This window comes from Haliotis cracherodii, unplaced genomic scaffold, assembly GCF_022045235.1.
Source record: "Haliotis cracherodii isolate W230 unplaced genomic scaffold, xgHalCrac1.p SCAF_7, whole genome shotgun sequence".
NCBI lineage: Eukaryota > Metazoa > Mollusca > Gastropoda > Lepetellida > Haliotidae > Haliotis > Haliotis cracherodii.
In genome coordinates, this window is record NW_027266330.1 from 56,025,946 (window position 1) to 56,038,364 (window position 12,419).

Sequence of the window (12,419 nt, forward strand, 5' to 3'; positions counted from 1 at the left end):
GAATGCTTCCTAAACCTCAGATTCTGCAAAAACACAGAAAAATGACCGCAACTTCTTCGCCGAAACTTTAAACAACAATAGTACACAAGCTATTTTTAGGTGGCAGCCAGGGGGTTAACCCCCTGGACGCCACAGGGACATATATGTCCCTCCTCTACAACCTTCACTTTTCCGCTCTTAGGAAAATGTGCGTCAGAAAAAAAATCGGCATCCAAAGGGTTAAGGAGCTAAAACAAGGACTGGTCGGCTCGGAGTCAGTATACTGTGTCTGAGTGGGATATTCATGCTAAACTGCGGCATCAGTCCGGACTAGTACAAGCAGCCACATGCAAACACATGCACGTCGCTATATAAGTGCATTAATCTTGGACGCGATGTTAAACCCCATTTCACCTGAACTCACCAAGTCAATTAGTCTGACCAACGGACCCCGTTAGTCGCCTCTTATGGCAAGCGTGGGTTGCTGAAGACCAATTCTAACCCGGATCTTCACTGCGTGAAGCCCGTCGCTGTTGTCCCTCATCGTGGCATTGCTTGAATACTGCTAAAAGCCGTGTAAAACCCAACTTACTCCTAGTCCCCGTCATAGCTTCCACTGGGCGTATCCAGATGAGACTAACATTTAGTCCCAGAAATAAAGTTCTCTCATTTCAAAATATATTGCAAATTATTGCAAAATAAATAATAACATCCAAATGGAGCCCAGAAAAATATCAATATAAGAGCTGAAACAATCTAGACTTGGCAAGTCATTTCTAAATAGACTCTCAAGGGTCTGAGAAAAAAACTAAAGTACTCCCGGAAATGAAATAAAACTGTTTTTCTCAATTTAAAACTCGACACAAAGTGTTACGTCGCTTTAAATACGAAATAACAAAACAACTCGAAAAGTACTAGTCTGGATTTGCTAGTTTGATCTCAGTGAACAATACAAAATGTACTTTACAGGAGGTAATTTGTCGTCACTTTGAACATTCAAAAATAAAACTAAGTCCGAATTGACAGAAACAGACTATACGCATTATTTACCAGTTCTCACCTGTCGTCAAGGTGTCATAGGTCATGGACATTCACCTTGATCTACTTACACCTGGTTATGCCATGTTTCACAATAGTCTGTTTTATTCACATTTTTACACACTTTTACTTGTAAAAAGGCATAAAAACCTTTGATACGCTGTATTTGTGCCAAAGCCCTATTAGTTCTAATTGAGTTGTTGGAATATTTACATATTTTGTATATTAACTGCATTTATTTACGATCTGAGGTCGAAAAAACAGTTTTTTTTCATTTCCGTGAGTACTTTAGTATCCAGGTATGAAGAGGCCTCCATATAAATCGTCGGAATCGTAATCCAGATGCCTTATGCGTCAACCCACTTCTACGGAATCTTAGAAGGGACATTGTCAAAAACAAGCAAAAGGTTGTCAAAATTAACCTAAGGGCGACAATGCGACAACGCGACATTTTGGCGATTTGTCGCATTGTCGCCCTTTGTTAAAATAAAAAAGACAATGCGACAAAATGGACAAAATGTCGCGCTGTCGCTCTTTGGTTATTTTTTACACCTTTTGCTTATTCTCACCAGGGCGACAATGCGACCACGTGTCAATGTCCCTTCTAGAATTCCATACACTTCTCGTGCAAGTCACACGCACTGATGTATGTGAATAATTATATAAGCTCCCTTAATGATCGCGATGGTATTACAATAACAGTCTGTTAGCCACATAAGACCGTGTGATATATAGTATTAGCTACATATATAGTGTGTGTCATGGATTATGTCATTCATTGCACCTGGTATTACTCGGGGTGAAGATATCTATCACACACGTGATCGTAAATCTCCGCCTGATGACGTAAGGAAACCACACCACGTGACATGTGGTACTCGCACGTGAGGGGTGTGGTACGTGAAGGGGTGGTTCCGGCGGGTAGTCTGTATAGCTTCTACTACACCAAATGAGAATCAGCTTTAAAAAAAATAAAACGTACTGATTAAAAAGCAATTCAAGAAATGGAAGTATTACGTATGTTCTTAAACGAACTCCGGTTTTAAACTTAAAAACTCAAGATAGTCACGACGTAGGTAGGTATATGACGGCGGTCTGTAAATAATCGAGAAAATTCAGTGATTTGCATCATGAACATCGATCCACGCAATTGGGATAAGATGACCTGCATCAACCAAGTCAGCGAGCCTGTCCAACCGATCCCGTTAGTTGCTTCTTACAAGCAAAGTCGCCTTTTACAGCAAGCATGGATTGATGAGGACCTATTCTAACCCGAATCTTCCACGCCTCTAACGACGAGCATAGGTTATTGACGATGGAGCCGGGAATATTGTAACAATATATTTTTCATTGCATGAATGGGTTTTTTTCTGAGCTATTCTAAATTTCAAGAGTTAACGAGAAGATATTTTCAACTTACATCATGATCAACCGATTGCCAAATCTGGTCGCACGAAGTTCAAATGTGGTGAAGTCAAATGCGGTGAGGTACCGCCGAAACCCCGGGCTCGATTCCCAACATGGGTACAATGTATATCTCCCAAGTCTTGTGTTCCCCGTGGTGATATTGCTGTAATATTGCGACATGCGGCGTAAAACCATACTCACACACTCACTATAAATTATGGTGAGTGAGTTAAAGTTTAACGTCACATCGGCAATATTTCAGCCATATCGTGACTATAAATTATGGACATAGAGGACAACATGTTATCGGATACCATAACTGTGTTACAGTCCTTCAAATGAACATGCATAATCGTGAATACAAGTACATTGTTTGATGACCCGTGAAGATCCGGGGTAGAATAGGTCTTCAGCAATCTACATGGAAAGTTTGTAGTTGTTCCCGCTGACAAGACCTAACCATTATATGTAAACATCACTACATTAATTGATTGATCCAAGAACTTGTATAAATGGCATATCAAATGTCACAAATGATGCCGGTGTGTTAACTGAGGATGAAATCTGCCAAAACCATACATCAGTACTGTCAATTCTTGACTTGAATCTAAGGCCTGAAGACATGTCTATTACTCTTTTGTACTGGATTCCGAAGCTCCATAAAAACCCGTACAAAGAGAGATATATGGTTGGGTCCAGCGAATGTACCACCAAAACCATGTCTCAACGACTAACCATAATCCTTAATACAATCAAGGAAGGACTTTCTTTATATTCACAGAAAGTTTTGGAGATAAGTGGTATTAATGCTATTTGGATTCTCAAAAACAAGTTCTTTTTTATCAAAACATTTGATTTTTCAACTTTGTACACCACTATCCCACATAAACTTAAAGAAACACTTCATTCCTTGATCCATGGGGCTTTTGTTACAAAACGTGGCGAACATAGATACAGTCACGTAACTATATTCAGAAGTTCAGGACATTTTGTGAAAAATGAAAGCAAATGCCATCTGAACTTTACTGAGAAAACAATATGTGAAATGCTGTACTTCCTCATTGATAACATCTATTTAAAATCAAGGTAATTGTGGGGTAGGACATTTAGGCAAAAAATAGGCATCCCCATGGGCACCAACTGTGCCCCCCTTCTTGCGGATGTGTTTCTTTATGCATATGAATCGGAATTTCTGCTCAGATTGGCCAAGTCAAAACAAGGTGATTTGGCCAAGAAGTTTAACTTAAGCTTTAGGTATATCGATGATCTAACATTGTTCAATAACCATCAAATAGCCTATTCCCTTCCACTAATTTACCCACCTGTACTAGAAATAAAGGAAACGAGTGAGACCGCCTCATCTGTTTCATAGATGGACCTATGCATAAAGATTCAGAGTGACAAAACACTCTCCACAAGACTGTATCTGTAGGAGAAACCATGTCCACGAGGGATTCCTAGAGATTGTAAACCCTCACATGAGGGACGTTCCCGAATGTGAGGGTTTACAATCTCTAACAATCTCGAGGAGACATGGTTTGTCCAACTTATAAACCGACTCATCGCATAGACAACGTTTTTAATTAAATAACTGTAATAAAAACTCTCAAATGTATAACCTGTATCGGAGATGAAATATCGCCTGCAGTCGTGAACTCGGTTCAATGAAACCGGTGACCTCAGCACGTGGGTTTCGCAACGGTGCGAAATCTGCACGTGCGTCTCGCAATGGCACGAAATCTGCACGTGCGTCTCGCAATGGCACGAAATCTGCACGTGCGTCTCCCAATGGCACGAAATCTGCACGTGCGTCTCGTAGGCTGTTCGTAGTTTTTGTTCTATCAAGGGTTACACAAACAGCCAGTAGGTTTATAAGACAAGAGGGATGACTTCAACTGTCGAATAGTCAACTTTCCCTTCATGTCGAGCAATATTCCAGCAGCTCCGGGCCTTGCTGTTTACATTTCACAACTTTTGAGATACAATCGAGCATGCTCTTTCTACCAAGATTTCAAAGTAGCGCCAGGCGTCTCTTGCTCAGAAGTTGTTTGATCAAAGTTACAACATTCAAGGCCTCAGTAAAGCCTTCAAAAAGTTTTATGTAGACATGTGGAGGACCTTTTCCAAATTTGACGCATCAGCGACAAAAATTATGCCCGATGCAATTCCCTATTTTGACTTGTACCATATGTTCCAATGTTTTTTTCAGGTGAGTAATTGATTTGCCCTCGCATGTGTTTGTGACGAATGCGACCGGTGGGACGGGATAAGCTCCCCTTTTCGCCATCATCATTACTCTTTGATGGTGATTCATAAACAGATGCTCCCTATATAGTCGGAATTGTACAATCGACCCTGCTTTATGCAGAGATTTCTAATGGATATGGAAATGGTTTTGTCGCTTCTTTAAATACACTGATGTATATCCCAGCATGATAGAGGGATGTGAGGCTACCTCATGCCCCAGCCCGAGGCTCGGTTAAAACAAGAATTGCAGTTAGATCCGCTATCTGTCGTAGATGTCCTAAAGCCAAGAGAATTCCTCCTACATTTAAGAATTCAACGAAGAATTATCTTTGTCACCTATACAAATTATCTAGATAAAAGCAAGCAAAATAAATTATGTGTTGAAACGAACACTACATGTGCTCGGAAAACTCTAAAATCTCTAAAAATCAAACAAAGCAAAAATAAGATTTTACACTGTAAAACATTTTCTCCTATTTTGAGAGATCCATTCGTTTAATTGTTGCATACATTTGATAACGTGTCTGAGAATATTCACGGGAAGAGCATCGTAACACGATTTATTTAATCATAAATATATACTTTACAATGATTAGGTAAATTCAACAGATATGGTAAAAGTTTCCGTCTTGTGTGACGCCGTGACAGGCAAAATCGCGCACGACGGGGGTAATTATCTGCATTCCGGACTATCCTCTTGGTCACATCACAAAACATAAAAACAAATAACAGTACGCAGATTGTCAGATGGTTTCTGATTTTTCATATGACACATTTATGTATATACGACTTCCCAATCAACGAAAATCCTCCTCTAAAAATCCCGCGTATTGTCGTCAGTGAGCACGCCATTTTGTTAAAGTCGGTCACCGGTAGTGATGTCATACGCAAGTAAACTTTGTTGTACATATTTGGTAAAATCTTTGAGGTGAAAGTTAATGTTCTTTGATCATATCTAGATAATCCACAATTTGGCGGAAACCATTTATGTCGGGTCACATCATTTTTTAGCAGTAATCAGTAGGTCACTCATGACCGATGTGATAGGTGTTAATGCGCCTCTGCGATCATGTAAAGAGACAAAATGCATCGATTCGATGCTAAAAGGTGCGATTTTAGGTGTATGTAAGAAACAGATAATTGCACTCGTACCTGTCAGATACCATTTATCTTACAACGAGTACTTACACTCGTGTATTGATCTCGATGTATCAATGTCGTGTTATCACATAATCTTGATCGGTTCATAAAAGATCTGCCGGAGGGTTCTGATTCACGCTTGTATACCATATAGTAACCATTCGCATTGTCCCCAGCCGATGATATTGACATGTTCACACCAGCTGAAAAATAGCCTGTCAATCAAATACGCAATGGATTCTCGTCTACCCAATGAACAGTACATTATACCTGACTGGGACACCTTTCTCAGTCAACCAATCACAACAAGGGGACGGCGATATTATTTATAATATTATCTCATTGAATGAAGCAATCATATTCTAGCCAATCACAGTTGGTGTCAAGGTGTCAAGGTGTCAGTATTAACCAATCAGGTTACAAATACTGAGATTAAAGGATTAGTATATATACTATAGAGATTTGCGTTAGATGCCACGTCCAGTTCCAAGTGGATCCTCCTGCACAAACAGGGTCACAATGACGGCATGGATCCTTGTTATAGCCATCTGCATCTCCTTCTCAACTCCATCTCTACAGTTGGAACAACAACAGGTTTGTTTGTTTATCTGTTTGTTTGTTTGTTTGTTTGTTTGTTATGGCCGCACTTAGCAAGCAATATTCCAGCTATATGACGGCGGTCTGTAAATAATCGAGTCTGGACCACACAATCCGTGACGGACATCACGAGAAACGTTGGTCTACGCAATTGGGATGGATGACATGCATCAACAAAGTCAGCGAGCCTGACCACACGATCCATCCCGTTTGTCGCCTCTTACGACAAGCATTGGTTGCTGAAGACCTATTCTAACCAAGGTTATATACTGATCATGAAATATTTGTATATACCGTAAACATTTAAAGAAACAGACTTCACTACAAATATAATACCCTTAAACATCCATGACCCCTACCTTTTTGTGTTCAGTATGTATTCTTACGTTATATATACACAAGTGTTTCAGCTAATTGTACTTTTACTGAGTGAGTATGATTTTACGCCGCTTTTAGCAATATCACGGCGGGAAACACCAGAAATGGGCTTCACGCACTGTAGTAATATGGGGAATCGAACCCGGGTCTTCGGTGTGGCGAGCTAACACTTTAACCACTAGGCTACCCGACCACCTTTGCTTTTGCTGAACAGTAGCCTCAGTTGGTTTTTGGTTGGTTTGTTGTTTTACGCCGCACTCAGCACTATTCCAGCTATATGACGGCGGTCTGTAAGTAATCAAGTCTGGACCAGACAATGCAATTATTGAAATCATGACATCGATCCACGCAGTTGGAATACGATGACATGCTTCAACCAAGTCAGCGAGCCTGACTACCCGATCCCGTTACTCGCCTTATTAGGCCAAACATAAATAGGTCATCTAGTTACATTTGGATATCACCAAACTGAACATACCGAAACTACTGATATCACAAAGCTATTTAAATTAAATTAATTTTAATTTTAATTTATATTCAAATAACTTCTTTTTTAGTTCAAGGGTCACATCCCAGGGTGAATGAAATGGCGGTCTTGTTTAAATGTCCATCATTGTTTTTTTATACTTTATAAAGTGAGCAAGTGAATGTTGGTTAACAGTAAAACATATTCCGCGCGGTGGGGTAGTCCAGTGGATGAGGCGTTCGCTCGTCCCACCGAAGACCCAGTTCGATTCTCTTGTTTTTTCAGGTGGTATGTTGTTCTTTTCTTACCTTGATTTATTGTTGTTTGTTGTTTAACGCCGCACCCAGCAATATTCCAGCTATATGACGGTGGTCTGTAAATAATTGAGTCTGGGCCAGACAATCCAGTGATTGACATCATGAACATCGATCCACGCAATTGGGACACGATGACATGCATCAACCAAGTCAGCAAGCCTGACCACCCGATCCCGTTAGTCGCATCTTACGAAAAGCATAGTCGCCTTTTACGGCAAGCATGGGTTGCTGAAGACCTGTTCTACCCCGAATCTTCAGGGGTTTTACTTTGATTTAGTGCACATGGACATGATTACGTGAATTATTTCTTGTTTGGTGTTGTTTGGGGAGTGAGTGAGTTGGGTTTAACGCCGCTGTTAACAGTATTTCAGTTACATCACGACGGACCAACTGAATCTAGGACGAAAGCTCGAAGTGATGCAGGTCTCAGACGTTTACCACGTTGGTGAAACATACGAGCACGTTGTTTTGAGGGAGAAGGGGAAGGGTTGTTCTTGGTTATGGCCAACGTATTGCTCTTTTTGTTTGTTGTTTAAACTTGTACTCGTAGTAGCAATATTCGAGCTGCATGACGACGTCAAGTAAATATTCGAGTCTGGACCTGATAATCAAGTGATTGATATTATGAACAACGTCACTGAGCCTGACCACGCGATCCATTAAGTCGCGTTAATACAACAAGCAGGGGGGGGTAATTCTAACCTGGATTCCCCACAGTTCTGTACTATCAATGATTAATTCACCTTTGTGTTGAAACCCTTCACGGGGCGGTCGGGTAGCCTAGTGGTTAAAGCGTTCGCTCGTCACGCCGAAGATCCGGGTTCGATTCCCGACATGGGCACAATGTGTGAAGCCCATTTCTGGTGTCCCCCGCCGTTATATTGCTGGAATATAGCTAAAAGCGGCGTAAAACCATACTCACTCACTCACTGAAACCGCTTCACGTATTTATTTTGCAGATGGCCTATATTCCATGTAACATGTTGGCAATCCGAAGACATTCTCAAAACAATACCCTGGCCCGTCCCGGACGGGGGGTGAGACGCAACAGACAGGGGATGTGCAGCGTCCCTATGAGTTCCTTATCCCCCACCGTAGACGAATTGCTTGAAGTGGAACCCACAGACGTAGCAGGTAATATAATAATCGGCTCAATTCGTAATGAACTGATGATTTTGTACGGTCTTTTATAGTCAGTGTCTCTACTCGTGTTTCCAACACTTTGCACTTGCATTGTGCTGAAAACTTTTTCTGAAAGCAATTTCCGTGCATCCTTTGCATTTTTGCTGATAAACGTTTACAAAAAAAACATTTTGAGATGTGTTTGCGCGCAACGCACAACAAACAGGACATGATAAACGGGAATCAAACATAAGAATTGCCTTTATGACGATTGCTGTGAAAGAAATCTAATTGGAATTCTCAAAACACCTATGCGTTTCTTTTTTTTGAAGAGTGTATTTAGAATCACCTGTCTTCCTCCTCGCTGGTACGCAACATGCTCTACATATGCAGTTTTAAAAAGTTCTTCACAACACATCTCCTGACAATTAATTGACTCACCAGTGTATATTTTTCAAAATTATGTTTACACAATCTCCTAGGTAATCCTTGGCTATGAACTCTTATAAGTGTAAATCAAATATTCTTGCTGTCTGAGTGGGTTAGATCTTGCTGTTTGAGTGGGTTAGAATGCTGACTTTGTGTGCTGGCGAATGCGTGCCACACTCTGGGAGTGTGGGTTCGAATCCCGGATGGGATTTAACCCAAAACAATTTCTAGAATCTTTTCTTCACTAAGAAAGTGTTATCCCAAATAGAACATTTGTTACATGTGGCCGCTTTCTAAATGTCATTGCATATTCATTAAAAATATTTTTGTTGTTATTAGTAAGACACATCCTCGGCACGTTCAGTGGTTTAATGTTTTTATGCTAAAATAACTGACCGGTATAGGAGGGACGACTCAGGAGAAGGGGTAGCTAAGCTTCTTAATAATTGTTTTATTCAAAGATTGCCTCCCTTTGTTTACTAAGTTACACACGGCGGGATGTTTTAAATTATTCGACATTATTTCAATTTTTAATTTTATGGATGGGATTAACTGAGTGTTGTCGAATCACCCGACCTCACCACAATTCCGGGGGAACGGGTGGCCCAGTCGTCTAATGCGCCGCGATTTGCTGTGCAGAGTTGCGTCCCTTGGGCACGCCAGAAACCTATGATTGTGGGTTCGAATCCCGGTTCGCTACGATTATGTTTCTAGGTTTATCAGCACCATACCCGTGCTCGTGGGTTTCACCGAAGTGGTAAACGTCTGAGACCTGCATCACTTCGGGTTTTCCTCCCACATTAAGCTGACACGCCGCGATATAACTGGAATACTGTTAAAAGCGGCGTTAAACCCAACTCACTCACCACAATTCCTGTAGTCGACTGAAGTTGAAATGAACTGAACTCGAAAGAAGGCGAGTCACAACACAGGCTTGTTAAGTTACGTCATGTGACAGACACGTGATCGAGCTGACCGCGGTGATTGATGGGATTGAGGCGAGTGTCAATACATTACATAACTTCTTTCAGTGGCATTTAGAAGTTGGAGTGATGAAGTAAGACGAGTTCTATGGATGAACAACTTCTTTATTACAATTAGTGCGACGTTTCGGTGTAGATCCTAACACCTTTATCAAGCAATAGATGGATAAGGCTAAACAACATAGGTATATATATATACACTTATTGACATCTAAGTTGTTACAGTGACTAGTTGATGGACACAGAGAGGTGATTAAGCTAATTGGAAGCCAGTGGATGACTAATGAACACAGAGTAAACAAGCAGACAGATGGAGATGATGGAAGCCACTGTATTAATTGGATGGACAAAGGGATTTAGCAATTATTGTAATATAGAAGTTGTTCATCCATAGAACTCGTCTTACTTCAATACATTACATGTACGATAATTAATGACCTGTTCAGACACTGTGGTTTAAGGCCATTATCGGTAACAATGGCTATGAATAGATGCGACATCAACGTCACATTGTAATCGTTGAAGAATTTTGCCTGATGCTGTGTTTATCAACAAAACACAAACAAATATTCGTAACTTCAAACTTATGTAAAGTAATGGAATCAATGGCTAAAAATAGATTACAACATTACCTAACCCAAAATAAAATCATAAACCCAGATCAAAGCGGTTTCACTCCTGGCCGCTCAACCCTAGATAACCTCGCCCGACTAGAACAAGATATTAAGACAGGACAACTAAATAAACAATATACCACAGGCATCTTCTTAGGCTTCTCTAAAGCTTTCGACATGGTATGGCACGATGGGCTAATACAAAAACTTAAAAAAATAGGACTCAAAGGTCAGATAATAAACTACATCCAGGACTTCTTAAACAATCGTAAAATAACCGTGGGTATAGACCAAACTCTATCGGACCAATGTCCCCTAGAAAATGGCACTCCACAGGGCAGTATCCTCAGCCCCACCCTCTTCAATATAATGATATACGATCTATTCGAGGGTCTATCCCCTAAAGTAAACACATCAAAATTCGCGGATGATGGAGCCATCTGGATCCGCACTAAAAGCATGAAAATGGCCAAAAATCTACTCCAAAAATCTCTTAATAAAATACAACAATGGGCTGACAAATGGGGCTTCTCCCTTAACACAGAAAAAACAACAGGAATAGTATTCAAACATAAAAACATGAAACCCGCCTCCCCAATCCTCCAGCTAAACAATCAAACAATCAAATTTCAAAAACAAACCAAATTCTTAGGACTTATTTTCGATGAACATCTCACCTGGGATGCTCACATCCAAAACCTAACAACTAAATGCAGTAAAGACCTAAACACCCTAAGATGCCTAACTGGCTCTAACTGGGGAGCCTCCAAAGATACTCTCCTCTCTCTCTACATATCCCTAATTAGATCAAAACTAGACTACGGCTGCGCCATATACAACACCCTAAACAACTCTCTATCTAAAAAACTTGACTCAATACAATATCAGGCTCTCAAACTCATTACACGCACCCAACATGGCACCTCCTACACCTCACTTCAGGCCTTAACAGGAGAAATGCCACTAAGTCTACGCAGGGAACAGCTAAGCTTAAATTTCTGGGCCGCGTCCCAATCAAACCCTCTCATCTAAAACTTAATAAACCAAAACATCAGCCCCAAAAACCAAGCTCTAGCTCGTAAACACCCCTTACTTACCCCAATATCCCAAAGAATAACAAACTACCTAAATGAACACCAAATTAAAAATCTTAAACAAAACTGCAAACAATCAAATATCTTCACCCCTAAACTTAAAATACCCAAAGTAGACACAACACTAGCTAGCCAAATAAATAAACAAACCGACCCAAACATAGCTAAAACTACCACACTAGCATACATACACAAAAATTGGCCAAATTGGTGTCACATTTACACGGACGGATCCTCAGATCCGACCTCCAAACACACGGGTTTCGGAGTCCATACCACACAACCAACTAAAACCACACAATCCTTCCGACTCCCAAATAACCAATCAATATTCACGGCCGAACTAATGGGCATGGACACAGCCCTCCACAATCAAGAATCCAAAAACAACCAAAAAATCCTAATACTTACTGACTCCCTAAGTGGACTACAAGCCCTCCAAAACAAAAATACCAAAAACCGACCTAAATTAATAAATCAAATACTTAAAAGCTCCAACGACCTAACAAAAGCAGGCAAACAAATAACCTTCTTGTGGATACCCGCCCACGTAGGAATATACGGTAATGAAAACGCCGATAAAGCAGCTAAACTATCACTCAAAATCC